Here is a 14,974-nt window from a genome sequence, read left to right as displayed (position 1 = left end):
GACATGCCTCACTCCACTGTGACCATTCAGTGATTCAGTTCCAATTGTCAGTGTGTTTCTCTGGGTGGTTCCACTGCTCCCTGGGGTATAGCTGCCTCTGTAACTGTGACCATTCAGTGATTCAGTTCCAATTGTCAGTGTATTTCTCTGGGTGGTTCCACTGTACTCTGGGGTGTAGCTGTCTCTGTAACTGTGACCATTCAGTGATTCAGTTCCAATTGTCAGTGTGTTTCTCTGGGTGGCTCCACTGCACTCTGGGGTGTATCACCTCTGTAACTGACCATTCAGTGATTCAGTTCAAATTGGCAGTGTGTTTCTCTGGGTGGTTCCACTGCACTCTGGGGTGAAGCTGTCTCTGTAACTGTGGCCATTCAGTGATTCAGTTCCAATTGTCAGTGTGTTTCTCCGGGTGGTTCCACTGCACTCTGGGATGTAGCTGTCTCTGTAACTGTGTCCATTCAGTGATTCAGTTCCAATTGTTAGTGCGTTTCTCTGGGTGTTTCCACTGCACTCTGGGGTGCAGCTGTCTGTGTAACTGTGACCATTCAGTGATTCAGTTTCAATTGTCAGTGTGTTTCTCTGGGTGGATCCACTGCACTCTGGGGTGTAGCTGCTTCTGTAACTGTGACTAGCCCAGTGATTCAGTTCCACATGTCAGTGTGTTTCTCTGGGTGGTTCCACTGCACTCTGGGGTGTAATTGCCCCTGTAACTGTGACCATTCAGTGATTCAGTTCCAATTGTCAGTGTGTTTCTCTGGGTGGTTCCAATGCAATCTGGTGGGGGGGGGGGGGGTAGCTGTCTCTGTAACTGTGACCGTTCTGTGATTCAGTTCCAATTTTCCGTGTGTCTCTCTGGGAGTGTCCACTGCTATCTGGGGTGTAGCTGTCTCTGTAACTGTGACCATTCAGTGATTCAGTTACAATTGTCAGTGTGTTTCTCTGGGTGGTTCCACTGCACTCTGGGGTGTAGCTGCCCCTGTAACGGTGACCATTCAGTGATTCAGTTCCAATTGTCAGTGTGTTTCTCTGGGTGGTTCCACTGCACTCGGGGGGGTAGCTGTCTCTGTACTGTGACCATTCAGTGATTCAGTTCCAATTATCAGTGTGTTTCCCCGGGTGGGTCCACTGCACTCTGGGGTGTAGCTGCCTCTGTAACTGTGACCATTCAGTGATTCAGTTCCAATTGTCAGTGTGTTTCTCTGGGTGGTTCCACTGCGCTCTTGGGTGTAGCTGCCTCTGTAACTGTGACCAGTCAGTGAATCAGTTCCAATTTATAGTGTGTCTCTCTGGGAGTGTCCACTGCACTCTGGGGTGTAGCTGTCTCTGTAACTGTGACCATTCAGTGATTCAGTTCCAATTGTCAGTGTGTTTCTCTGGGTGGTTCCACTGCACTGGGGTGTAGCTGCCTCAGTAACTGTGTCCATTCAGTGATTCAGTTCCAATTGTCAGTGTGTTTCTCTGGCTGTTTCCACTGCACTCTGGTGTGTAGCTGTCTCTGTAACTGTGGCCATTCAGTGATTCAGTTCCAATTGTCAGTGTGTTTCACCGGGTGGGTGCACTGCACTCTGGGGTGTAGCTGTCTCTGGAACTGTGTCCATTCAGTGATTCAGTTCCAATTGTCAGTGTGTTTCTCCGGGTGGTTCCACTGCACTCTGGCGTGTAGCTGCCTCTGTAACTGTGAACATTCAGTGATTCAGTTCCAATTGTCAGTGTGTTTCTCTGGGTGTTTCCACTGCACTCTGGGGTGCAAATGTCTCTGTAACTGTGGCCATTCAGTGATTCAGTTGCAATTGTCAGTGTGTTTCTCCGGGTGGTTCCACTGCACTCTGGCGTGTAGCTGCCTCTGTAACTGTGTCCATTCAGTGATTCAGTTCCAATTGTCAGTGTGTTTCTCTGTGTGTTTCCACTGCACTCTGGGGTGCAGCTGTCTCTGTAACTGTGACCATTCAGTGATTCAGTTTAAATTGTCAGTGTGTTTGTCTGGGTGGATCCACGGGACTCTGGGGTGTAGCTGCCTCTGTAACCGTGACCATCCAGTGATTCAGTTCCAATTGTCAGTGTGTTTCTCTGGGTGGTTCCACTGCACTCTGGGGTGTAGTTGCCCCTGTAACTGTGACCATTTAGTGATTCAGTTCCAATTGTCAGTGTGTTTCTCTGGGTGGTTCCACTGCACTCTGGGGGGTAGCTGTCTCTGTAGCTGTGACCGTTCAGTGATTCAGTTCCAATTTTCCGTGTGTCTCTCTGGGAGTGTCCACTGCACTCTGGGGTGTAGCTGTCTCTGTAACTGTGACCATTCAGTGATTCAGTTCCAATTGTCAGTGTGTTCTCTGGGTGGTTCCACTGCGTTCTGGGGTGTAGCTGCCTCTGTAACTGTGTCCATTAAGTGATTCAGTTCCAATTGTCAGTGTGTTTCTCTGGGTGTTTCCAATGCACTCTGGGGTGCAGCTGTCTCTGTAACTGTGACCATTTAGTGATTCAGTTTCAATTGTCAGTGTGTTTCTCTGGGTGGTTCCACTGCACTCTGGGGTGTAGCTGCCTCTGTAACTGTGACCATCCAGTGATTCAGTTCCAAATGTCAGTGTGTTTCTCTGGGTGGTTCCACTGCACTCTGGGGTGTAGCTGTCTCTGTAACTGTGGCCATTCAGTGATTCAGTTCCAATTGTCAGTGTGTTTCTCCGGGTGGTTCCACTGCACTCTGTGGTGTAGCTGCCTCTGTAAGTGTGACCATCCAGTGATTCAGTTCCAATTGTCAGTGTGTTTCTCTGGGTGGTTCCACTGCACTCTGGGGGGTAGCTGTCTCTGTAACTATGACCATTCAGTGATTCAGTTACAATTGTCAGTGTGTCTCTCTGGGTGGTTCCACTGCACTCTGGGATGTAGCTGCCTGTGTAACTGACAGTTTCTGGACAGTGAGACCACCATGATTAAGATGAGTCATCTGACCATGGAATACCCAGGGAGTATGCAATTCTTTCTGAAATCAATAACAGTGGAAATCCAGCATCATTGAGGAATCTCTGTTGGGAGGAAAGATCGGTGATATATCCGTGAACAAAAACAAAGGAGATGGCACTCACTGGACAATTAATCAAGACATCTGATGGTCAGCATAGACATGTTGGGCCGAAGGGCCTGTTTCTGTGATGTGTGACACTATATCTCTCTCTGTGGCTCTTTGTCCTTGTTTGGTATTCTGGGAAAGGTCTTTGCTCGTGACTAGCTTGCCGAACCTGGTATCACACATCTGCCCTAAGTCTCAATGTGTACTCTGGAAGAAGCTCCACAGAATGAACAACATCTTCCTGTTCCGCAATAACAGACTGGAGGGTATGAATGGTTACTGATGTTTCCGTGTAAGAAACCCCAAAGGTTCAACACCATCCTGTTGTTCCGCAGTAACAGCTTCAAGGGGCTGAATGTTCTTCACCTTTTCATGACGAGGATGTTCTTTGTTGATACTTGTGAGGTCTCAATTTTAATGTCCACTTAACAGCCCCGATATTGTCCAGATTCTCTTGTACACGGACACGGACTGCTTCAGTATCTGCGTCACAAACGGTACCGAACATTGTGCAGTCATCAGTGAACATCAACCCTTCTGTCCTTAGATATAAGGAAGATCATTTATGAAGAAACGGAAGATGGCTGCGCCGAGGATACCTCCTGAGGAACACATGGAGTTATGTCCTGGAGCTGAGATTATTAACCTCCAAGAGTCATAACCATCCTCCCTTCTAACAGGTATGACTCCAACCAGCAGAGGGTTTTCCTCATTCCCATTGATTCCAGTTTTGCTCGGGCTTCTTCATTCCACACTCGATCAAATGCTGCTATGATGTCACCTCCCTTCTACTTCATGTTCTGCGTGTTTGAACAAAGGCTGTGACGAGGTCAGTGGCCCTGGCACAACTGAAACTGAGCGTCTGTGAGCCGGTTACTGCTCAGTAAGTGCCGCTTCATTGCACAGCTGTTGAGCCGTTCCATCATATCGCTAATGATCGGCAGCAGACAGATGGGGCGGTAATTAACCAGTTGGGTCTGTGTGTGCGGCCGTTTCTGTTTGTATGTTTTTTTGATAACAGGTGTGTTTTGGTATGGGTGTTAATATGTATGTGTGAGTGTATGTGGTTGCACTTGTGAGTTTGCGTATGTGGGTGTGTGTGTGCAGCGGGGGGGGGTCGTGTGTGAATGTGTGTGGGTGGCTGTGAGGGTGTCCTGTGCATTTTTCTGTGTGTTTGTGGGTAAGTATGGCTGCTTGTCTCGTTCTCGGTTTGAGCATGTGGTGTGTGGGTGAGTAAGCGTGTGGGTGGGTGGGGTGTGTATGTGGGTATCTGTGGGAGCATATATGTATGTCCGACTGTTTGTTTGTCTGTGCCTGAATTTATGGGTGTGTATGTGAATGATTTAGTGTTCGGTATGGGTGAGCGTGTGTGACTGCGTATGTTTCTGTGTGGTTCTGTATGTCTGTGAGTGTTTGGGTGTGGGCGTATGTGTGTCTGTGTTTATACCTAGGTGTGTTGGTAAGTGTGTATGTGCAAATATGTGGAAATGTACATGTGTGTATATGGGTGGATGTGTCTTGTGTGCATGAGAGGTTAAGTGCGTGACTGGGTGTGTGTGGGTATTTGTGGATACATTCAGGGTGTGGGCATGTAAGTGTTGTTATGGGCCAGGGTTTAGAGAACCCCAAAGTGTATCATGCAGTCCACCTGACCCACAACTTTGAATGGATTGTGGTTATGGCGAGCACACAGGCCCACTTTGCAGGGGTGATGCAACAGAAATCTACAGTACTTTTAAATTAAAACACTGTTTATTTATGAAACCAGGTAACACTTTATAAATCCACAGTCAACATCATAACAACTATCAACACAAAAAATCCATCCTCCAAATCCTCCTCCTCTAAACAAAACAAAAGACTGTGTGTGGAGTTGGTGAGGTAAGCTGTCCTTTCCCTTTCCTCTCTCCACCATCCCACAACCTCTAAGCTGCGGGAAGTGTGAAAATCAGGTAAGCTTTTTTTTCTCTCTCTGCAATTGTCAAGTGGATAAATGGAAGGGATGGCAGAGAGGGCAGTGCAATGTTCCTCCTGCAGGATGGTCGCAGTGAGGGCCACCGCCAGAGGCCCTGATGAGCTCACCTGCGGGAATTGCACCCATTTGCAGCTCCCCAAAGACTGGATAACTCGGAACTGGAGCTGGAGCTGAATGAAATGAGGATCATTAGGGAGGCAGAGTCCGTTACAAATAGATGCTACTCCTAAGAATGAAGGCAGCTGGCTGACGTTTAAAAGAAGGGGAAAGAAGCAGTCAGTGCAGGGATCCCCTGCGGTTGTTCCCCTCAGGTATAGCATTTTGTATACTATTGCGGGGGGCGGGGGGCACCAGAGGTAAGCCATGGTGACCAGGTCTAGCACTGTGTCTGTCCCTGTGGCTCCGAAGGGAAGAGGGAGAACAGGAGAGCATTAGTTATTGGAGACTCTTTAGTTACAGCGACAGATAGGCGGTTCTGTGCCAACGATAGAGGCTCACGGTTGGTGTGTTGTGTCCCGGGTGCGAAGTTCCGTGACGTCTCCGATCGTGTTTTCAGGATCCTTAAGGGGGAGGGGGATCAGCCACAAGTTGTGGTACACATCGGTACCAACGACACAGGTAGGAAAAGGGTCGGGGATGTAAAACAGTAATTCAGGGAGCTCGGGTGAAGCTGAGAGCCAGGACAGACCATGTTGTCATCTCTGGTTTGCTGTCAGTGCCACGTGCTAGCGAGGTGAGGAGTAGGGAGTGAGTGCAGTTAAACACATGACTGCAGGGATGGTAAAGGAGGGAGGGTTTGAGTCCTGCAACGTCCATTAACCTGATGACCTTCCATGAGTCATATCATGCTGCAATAGAGTCGAACCATGCTCCAATGTCAAGGCCTGGAGTTGGGTCTGCAGATATCTGGAGAAGAGCGTAGGTGAGTTGACGAACCCCTGTGGCAGTCGGGTCCAGGTATACTACTGTCCATTGTAAGTGAAGGCAAACAAATATTGACTTTCAGATGCGAGAGGGAGGGCAAAGAAGGCGTGCTGAAGGTCAATTCATAGGGCTAGAACATAGGTGGCCATTTATTCAGTCATATGGTTAAACTGAACCAGTCTGGGAACATGCAGGCTCCAGGGAGTTCTAAGGGACCTGCCATAAAGGATCTCGGCAGGAGAGAGCCGGGCCGGTCCCGCAGGTGTAACTCGCAGCTGGAAGAGGAAAACGGGGAGCAACTTAAGCCATGTCAGTCCCGTGTCTGCTTTTAATTTAGCACATTTAGTTTTGAGGGTCTGATTGTGTCTCTCAACCAACCCGGCCGCCGGTCTGTACGCACAGCGTAACTGCTGGCGTATGCCCAACTGGGAGCAGAACACCTTGTTAATCTGTCCTATAAAATGAGGCCCGTTATCAGAACTTAACTGAGCTGGTATACCGTACCGGGCAATGATTTCCCGCCTCAGAACTTTAACCACAGTAGCAGCTTTATTATCGGTAGTCTTATACGCCTCAACCAATCTGCTGAACACATCCACAATGACCAAAACATATTTATAACATTGACAACATTGACACCTTTCCAACTCAATGTAATCCATTTGGAGCGTCTCAAAGGGACCATTGGGCAACGGGGTTTGCCCCGTACCACAAGGGATACCTTTGTCGGAATTATATTGCTGACAGATCAAACACCGATTCTTGATACTCTGGGCCAACCCCTGCATTTTAGAGTGCCACCAAGTGTCCAGCAACAAATCACTCGTCCCCCGAGCCCCACAATGAGTTGCAAAGTGTACACATTCGATGACCCATAAAGCCAGTACATCAGACATACAAGTCTGATGTACTGGCGTGGTCCATAAAGAGGTAACAGAATCATGTGTAGAACCTAACCGTTTCCACATGTGTTTATCACTCTCAGGAGCGTCCTCCTGTAACCTTATGACGTCTTGGATGGTTGGCATTGGCTTGTCAGAAGCAGACATATTTATAGTAGATCGTTTAGTCTGACTTAACATTTTAGGCACCGTCACTTGCTGAATTTGCGCGGCTGTCCGCGCTGCACAATCTGCTTGTTCATTACCAACGTCAACTGGGGTCTTACCATTTGTGTGGGCAGCGCATTTAATGATGGAAATCTGCGCGGGCATAAGGAGGGCCTGCAGTAAGTCATTAACTAAACCCCGGTGGGATATTTCCGTGCCTGCCGAGGTAAGGAATCCCCTATTCTTCCAGAGCTGTCCGAAGTCATGAACTACTCCGAAGGCGTATCGGGAGTCAGTATAAATATTTACCCTACGATCTGCCCCAAGAATACATACACGGGTAAGGGCAAAACGTTCGGCTTGTTGGGCTGAATAATGGGTCTGAAAAGCTGCCGCTTCTAGGATCAGACCATCCTGATCTACGATTGCGTAACCGGACAGTCTCCGGCCAATGGGGCTTATTAATGCATTGCCATCAACATACATAATCATGTCAGGTTTTTCTAACGGAATCTCACTCAGATCGTCCCTTAGTGTGGTAGTTTCCTGAATCAAGGCTCAACAGTCGTGGCCAGGTGCGACTTCATGGACAGGGGGACCGCTAAGAAAACAGGCTGGATTGATAGTGGTACAGTACTTAGATGTCAGAAGTGGATTGTTCAAAAGGTATATTTCATACCTATTCTGCCGAGCTGCGTAAGATGCTGAGCCTGCAGTTGCCCCAGTAGTGGGAGCTATATAACGTAATATCCTGTTGGAGAGTTATATTGGTCGCAGCCTGCAAACTTTTGTATATCGCTGCCAAGATCTGGGTGCAAACAGTGTGGCCCAACGCTACTGGATCAAGTTTGGAAGAGCAATATGCTACGGGACATTGCTTGTTCCCATGTAGCTGGGTGAGTACCGCTGTTGAACATCCTTCCAGAACAGTACAGTATATCTGGAACGGTCGGTCGCACAAGGGCCTCCCGAGGGCCGGTGCTTGTAACAAGGCCTGCTTCAGGCAACGGAAGGCTTCGAGTGCCGCGGTGGTGAGAGTAAAATTCCCCCCTTCACTAGTGTAAGGCGTCAGCAGCTTTGTATAGACAGCGATGTTTGGGATTCACTGTCGACAATAATTCACCATACCCAGCCAATGACGGACCTCCTTGGCTATGGTAGGGGCCGGGAATTGGCGTATTGGTTCAATCCTACTGGGTTCGAGACTTCTTTCTGTGGCTGTAAGTAAAACTCCTAAGAACTTGACCTTTGTCTGAGCCACCAGGACCTTTGATTGTGAAACAACGTAACCCAACGAGGATAGGTGGTTTAATAACTGGATCACATCATCCCTGTTACTGGGCTCGTCAGGAATCGGAACCAATATGTCATCTACATACTGCACTAGAGCGGAACCATGCTCAAATGTCAAGGCCTGGAGTTGGGGCTGCAGCTATCTGGAGAAGAGCGTAGGTGAGTTGACGAACCCCTGTGGCAGTCGGGTCCAGGTATACTACTGTTCATTGTAAGTGAAGGCAAACAAATATTGGCTTTCAGATGCGAGAGGGAGGGCAAAGAAGGCGTGATGAAGGTCAATTATGGCGAAGACCCGGGCTTGAGCTGGAATTTGAGACAGTATGTGGGCAGGGTTAGGGACGAGAGCATGTAACGGCTGTGCGATGGCATTGATTGAACGTAAATCCTGTACTAATCGGTACTGGTTTGCTTTGGCTGGTTTAGGCACAGAAAGTATGGGGGTGTTACATTCTGATTGGCAAGGGACCAAAATACCCTGTTGCAACAGCCCTCGGATTAATTTGTCTATAGACGGGGCAGCTTGGGGTTTCAGGGGGTATTGCCGAATGGAAGGCAGCTTTACATGGTCTTTAATCGTTACCTTAATAGGTGAAACATTTGGCTTTCCTACTTGTGATGGGTATTCCGCCCTGACCTGTGGATGGACATAATCCAGACCGCCACGTCCCCGGTGATGCTGTAGTCGAGTGTTAATCGTTTCAGGGACCTCAAAATATTTTCTGGAAGTGCCGTCTGGCGTGACATGAAATGCGTACTCTGTTGGATCTGAATGATCCACTGCCCTCCTTACCATAGGCCCCAGATCCTTGGCATGGTACTGTTCGTGGACCTGACGTGTAATATGAGGGCCTACAGAAGCTGACTGTGGCCATAAATGTGGAGGTATTGTAACCAAATCGGCTGTACCTTCTTTTCCCGTGACTGTGGCTGTAACCTTGGCTGGTCATTCGGTCCCAATTAACGGCCGGTATTTGTCCTCCAACTCCCTGTTTTGTCCGGTTCTCTCATAGGCCAGGGTAACGTGATGCTGTGAATGTTCAATGTCTAACGTCCACCACTGGTGGGTGATAGAAATATAGCACTGTTGTTTTATCCCTCATGATTGAACCGTTACCCCTTCGTCTCCGCACTCTAGCTGCAGCTGGAAGATACACAGTAAATCTCGGGCCAACAAGTTACAGTCCAAACCAGTAGACACCACAAACTGATGGTCCGCAGACTTATTCTCGTAAGTGACTGTCACAGGTTCAGAAATAGGATACTCACACACCTGTCCTTGGAACCCCGACTATTGCTGCGTGTGGTCGGATAGTGGTAGTCGAAGTTCTGATTGCATCGAAGACAGCTGCTCCAGTGTCGATTACAAATGGTTGGTGTTGATCTCCTATCTGCAGTGAAATAATAGGTTCCCTGTCCGATTGGAGAGTCCTTATGACTAAATTAGCTAGTCAATCCTGTGTTGGGAAAGGGTTTGCCTGGGAGAAGTCAGTGTCTCTCGGCTGTCCTACCCTTGGTGGCGACGCCCTCCTTTGGGTCGGGTTGTCTCCTTCTGCTGCCCGTCTTTTAAAGGGGCATTCCTGTTACCAGTGATCTGCACGGCCGCAATTAAACATGCATTGTTCCCTCTATATCTGCCCCGCCCTCTTTTCCCAGTAGACCAATGACCATTCAGAGGGGGCGGCAGTTGTGATGTTCTTCGTGCATACGGTGGGCCATAGAGGAGCTGAGGGTCCATTTGGGTGGGTTTGATATCCTAACCCATGCTGATCCCCCCCCCCACGTCACAATATTGGGGTTCCAGCTGGTAAGCCACCGTTTCTGCCGCTGGTTGGTGTCTTAGATCATCCTTTTTCATTATATACTCCGTCTTAATCTTTGGAACGGAGCCTCCTTCCTGGCCTACACCCTCCTTCCAATGAAATCTGACTGCCCTGGCCATCTGAGAAGGGTCATTCTCTGTCCAATTCATGTTCCGACATTTCACGGCAGTAGCCACGGAATGTGGGAGGCAATGCATTAACATAGCACAATATTGAGGGGAATTCTGACCATTTTGATATGGCAAGTCGCATGACTGCCCACGCTAGATTTCATTAAAACGTTCCAGAAATTCCTCTGTCTCTTCAGTCTTTTTAGGTTTGACAGCAGAAATGTTTATGGGCGTTTGAAATGTGACATTCAACGCATTCAGAATTTGTGCCCATCTATCATCGTCCAAAGCATGGCCTTGCTGAAGTGCGGCGTGGCTAGCAGAATTCAAGTGATTGAGATGATTGCGGTACTCTGTTGGGTTTAAAACCTCTGGACTAGGGCCCAGAGGTCCCTTGAATCAGCTTGATAAACTGAGATGGTAGTTCTCAGATAATCCACGAAATCAGCCGGAGATTTCCTCCTGTCTGGGATTGCAGCCAGAATAGCCATCATCTCACTGGGTCTCCATGGGAAATAAACGTCTATCGTGGGCTGGGCGTCCGCCGTTACAGCGTCAGGTTTTAGTATTTTCCGAATAGGCAACTGTCTCAAAGTCTCACTAGGGGGCGCTCTAGCCGATTCTTCTGGCTCTTCAAAGACTTCGACGTCCTTCCCTGCCACTAGGGGGAGCTCCAGCTCCTCAGAACTATTCCCACCCTCTTTGGTTGTTCTCATACTTTTCTGTCCTACCATATCGGTCTGAAGGGATCCAGTTGGTATGCGTGATTGTTTCTGGATAGGATCAGGCCCCTCTCTCACTGTCCGAGATCGGTTCCTAAAGCTAACTGTGCTTGTTGAACAGAGCTCTCCTTGTCTAACAGACAGTGAAGATGCTGTAATCGGACCCAAGCTATCAACCGAAGGGGCTGGAGAGGCTGGCATGATTTGAATCTGGGAATCTGGATATAAATGATGATACCCTGGTGGTTCCGGAAATAGTGCAGACAATGCTATGGTGCAGTCGGCACTCTAGCCGACATGGTCCAATTTTCGAAGTCCTCATCTGCTTCTGTCAATGCAAGGCCAGCCATTGAACTACGTAGCCCATTTTTTTTTCCGAGTCGACCCTCTCTTCACTTGCGCGTTTTTTTCAATGCACACTCCTTTTTCAAGATCTCCAGAGTTTTCTGGTTCCCCTATTCACTAATTGGAATTCCCATTTTAACGGCATTTTCTTGCCAACTTGATAACATGATCTTATCTCTTTCCTCTTGACAATATTGTCTCCATAATCCAATTAATTATTTTGCTTTCATACTTTGGCTCTTTTTCCAGATTTTCCCCTGAACTTTCTTAATGATGTCCAAGTCTTTAGTGCCCCCTAGTGGCCATTCGTCACCCAATTTCTTCCTTAAGGTTGCCGACATTTTCCATAATCTCTCGCTTTATCTCGATAAATATCACATAATATTTGCAATGGCGTGCCTGGATCATTCGTGTTATCCAAGCAATTCCCCATAATCTCAAACTAGTCCTCAAGACTGCGTTTTTTCGCCACTACAGTCCAAGGATACAATTTTAGCTCAATCAACTGTAGTTTCCAAAACACTCACACGTGGAAGTAAATCAATTCCAAAACACACACACCTGGAATTAAACCATCAGCCGATGTCCCATCAACTCCAAAACTACACACATATGGAATTAAACCATCAATTTCAATGCCTCATCAATCCCAAAACTACACACATATGGAATTAAATCATCAATTTCGATGTCCCATCAATCCCAAAACTACACACATATGGAATAAAACCATCAATTTTGATGTTGCATCAATTCCAAAACTAACCCAAACCCAACCATCAATTATGAAATCCTATCAGTTAAATTTTCTAATCACCAGACAGAACTTTGATTTCGTCTAGACGATCTTTCCGTACCAACCGTGAGTGACCAGACCAATCAGACCATAAGAAGAGGGGAAAATCAATGCGCGGTCATTTTCCAGCTACACATTGTGGGCCCTTTTCCACTTTCCTTGTCCAAAATCAGTCTAATTCTGATTTCGCAGTTGGCCGGTAACCGTCTTGAGAAATCCCGGGTTTCGGCACCAAATGACAAATGTTGAATTATTTACCCGTCAGTCTGGCCTCAATAAAACTCGAGATGGATTTGTAGGCCTAGTATTATTTACTTTTAAACAACTTGCAAGTCTGACTTCCTTCACAAAAACCCAGAACACAAGCTGCCTCCAGGGTCTTCCGAATCGAGTGCTATTGGAGACAAAGGAATCTCTACAAATACATTCAAATTGCATCAAGTTTCACATACACGATTCCCATACGTCATCCTATACCCCTCCTGACCTGGCCATACATCCTAATTGGCTCACTTCTCATTCCTTAACCCTGGCCTCTTGTTACCCAGCATCCTTTTCTCCTCCACTACCAGACACCCCTCCCCCTTCCTTGCCATGCTTTCTGAAATCCTTTGTCTGCGAACTCACTAGAATTAGACCGGCCTACATCTACATTACTGTAACTAATATATTTAAACTAGCTATTTTATATCACATTCGTCAGGAACAAAACAAATCAAAGGAAACACTCTTTGTAAGGTCAATGAATCGACAGCACAAATAGATGCAAATGGGTATGATTTGGAAGGGATCACCTAGAAATGATTAGAACAAAGAAAAATACGGCACAGGAACAGGCCATTTAGCACTCTGGGTCTGTATCGGTCATGATACCAACGTTTACCAAAACCCTCAGTATTTATTTGTGCCATATCCCTCTTTCCCCATCCTATCCATGTTTTTGCAAGTTGACTTTTGAACGCCGTTAATGTTTTTGCTTTCATAACCTCCCCTGACAAGGAGTTCCAGGCACTCACCGCCATCTGAGTAAACCACTTACGTCGCACATGTCCTCTACACTTTGTCCTACGGACGCCCATGGTGCCTGACCCGTCCACCATGGGAAAGAGTGCCTTCCCATCCACTCTATCGGTGCCCCTCATAATACTGTCGAACTCTATCAGGTCACCCCTGAACCTCCGTCTTTCTAATGAAAACAGTCTATTCAGCATCTCCGAATAGCTAAGACCGTCCAGACCAGGACAAATCCTGGTAAACCTCCTCTGCACCCTGTCCAAAGCCTCCACATCTTTCTGTAATGTGGATTCCAGAATTGTGCGCAATGTTCCAAGTGTGGCCTGACCATGGTTCTATCTATGACTTGCTCGTTTTTATACTAAATGCCACGTCCAGTGAAGGCAATCATTCCGTATGATTTCTTCACTACATTGTCCACTTGTGTTGCCACTTTTAGAGATCTGTGGATCTGTATGCCCAGATCTCTCTGACTTTCTATATTCCTAAGAGTTTTGCTATTTACTGTATATTGCCACTCTATGTTAGACCTACCAAAATGCAGTAATTCGCATTTATCCTGATTAAAATCCCTATCCAACTCTCCAATCTATATACGTCCTGTTGTATTTTCTGAAAATCCTCAACACTCTCTGCCACTCCAACAAACTTGGTGTCATCCACAAACGTACTAATCAGACCAGCTAAAATTTCGTCCAAATTGTTCATATATACTCTAAACAACAGAGGCCCCAGCACAGTTCCCTGCGGAACACCGCGGGTCATTGCCTTCTATTCAGAAAAACAACCCTTTCACTGCTACCTTCTGCCGTCCGTGACCGAGCCATTTCGGTATCCATCTTATCATCTCACCTCAGATCCCGTGTGACTTCACCTTTTGTAACAGTCTGCCATGAGGCACTTGGTCATAGAATCATAGAGTCATAGAAGTTTACAGCATGGAAACAGGCCCTTCGGCCCAACCAGTCCATGCCGCCGAGTTTTTACCATTAAGCTAGTCCCAGTTGCCCGCACTTGGCCCATAACACTCTATACCCATCTTACCCATGTAACTATCTAATTGCTTTTTAAAAGACACAATTGTACCCGCCTCTACTACTACCTCTGGCAGCCATTCTAGACACTCACTACCCTCTGAGTGAAGAAATTGCCCCTCTTGGCCCTTCTGAATCTCTCCCCTCTCACCTTAAACGTATGCCCTCTAGTTTTAGACTCCCCTACCTTTGGGAAAAGATGTTGACTATCTACCTTATCTATGCCCCTCATTATTTTATAGACCTCTATAAGTTCACCCCTAAGCCTCCTACGCTCCAGGGAAAAAAGTCCCAGTCTATCCAGCCTCTCCTTATAACTCAAACCATCAAGTCCCGGCAACATCCTAGTAAATCTTTTCTGCACTCTTTCTAGTTTAATAATATCCTTTCTATAATAGGGTGACCAGAACTGCACACAGTATTCCAAGTGTGGCCGTGCCAATGTCTTGTACAACTTCAACAAGACGTCCCAACTCCTGTATTCAATGTTCTGACCAATGAAACAAAGCATGCCGAATGCCTTCTTCACCACCCTGTCCACCTGCGACTCCACCTTCAAGGAGCTATGAACCTGTACTCCTAGATCTCTTTGTTGTATAACTCTCCCCAACGCCATACCATTAACTGAGTAGGTCCTGGCCTGATTCGATCTGCCAAAATGCATCACCTCACATTTATCTAAATTAAACTCCATCTGCCATTCGTCGGCCCACTGGCCGAATTGATCAAGATCCCGTTGCAATCCTAGATAACCTTCTTCATTATCCACTGTGCCACCAATCTTGTTGTCATCTGCAAAATTACTAACCATGCCTCCTAAATTCTCAC

The sequence above is a fragment of the Scyliorhinus torazame genome, chromosome 20 (assembly GCF_047496885.1).
Source record: "Scyliorhinus torazame isolate Kashiwa2021f chromosome 20, sScyTor2.1, whole genome shotgun sequence".
NCBI classification, from domain to species: domain Eukaryota; kingdom Metazoa; phylum Chordata; class Chondrichthyes; order Carcharhiniformes; family Scyliorhinidae; genus Scyliorhinus; species Scyliorhinus torazame.
Note: the sequence above shows the minus strand (reverse complement) of the source record.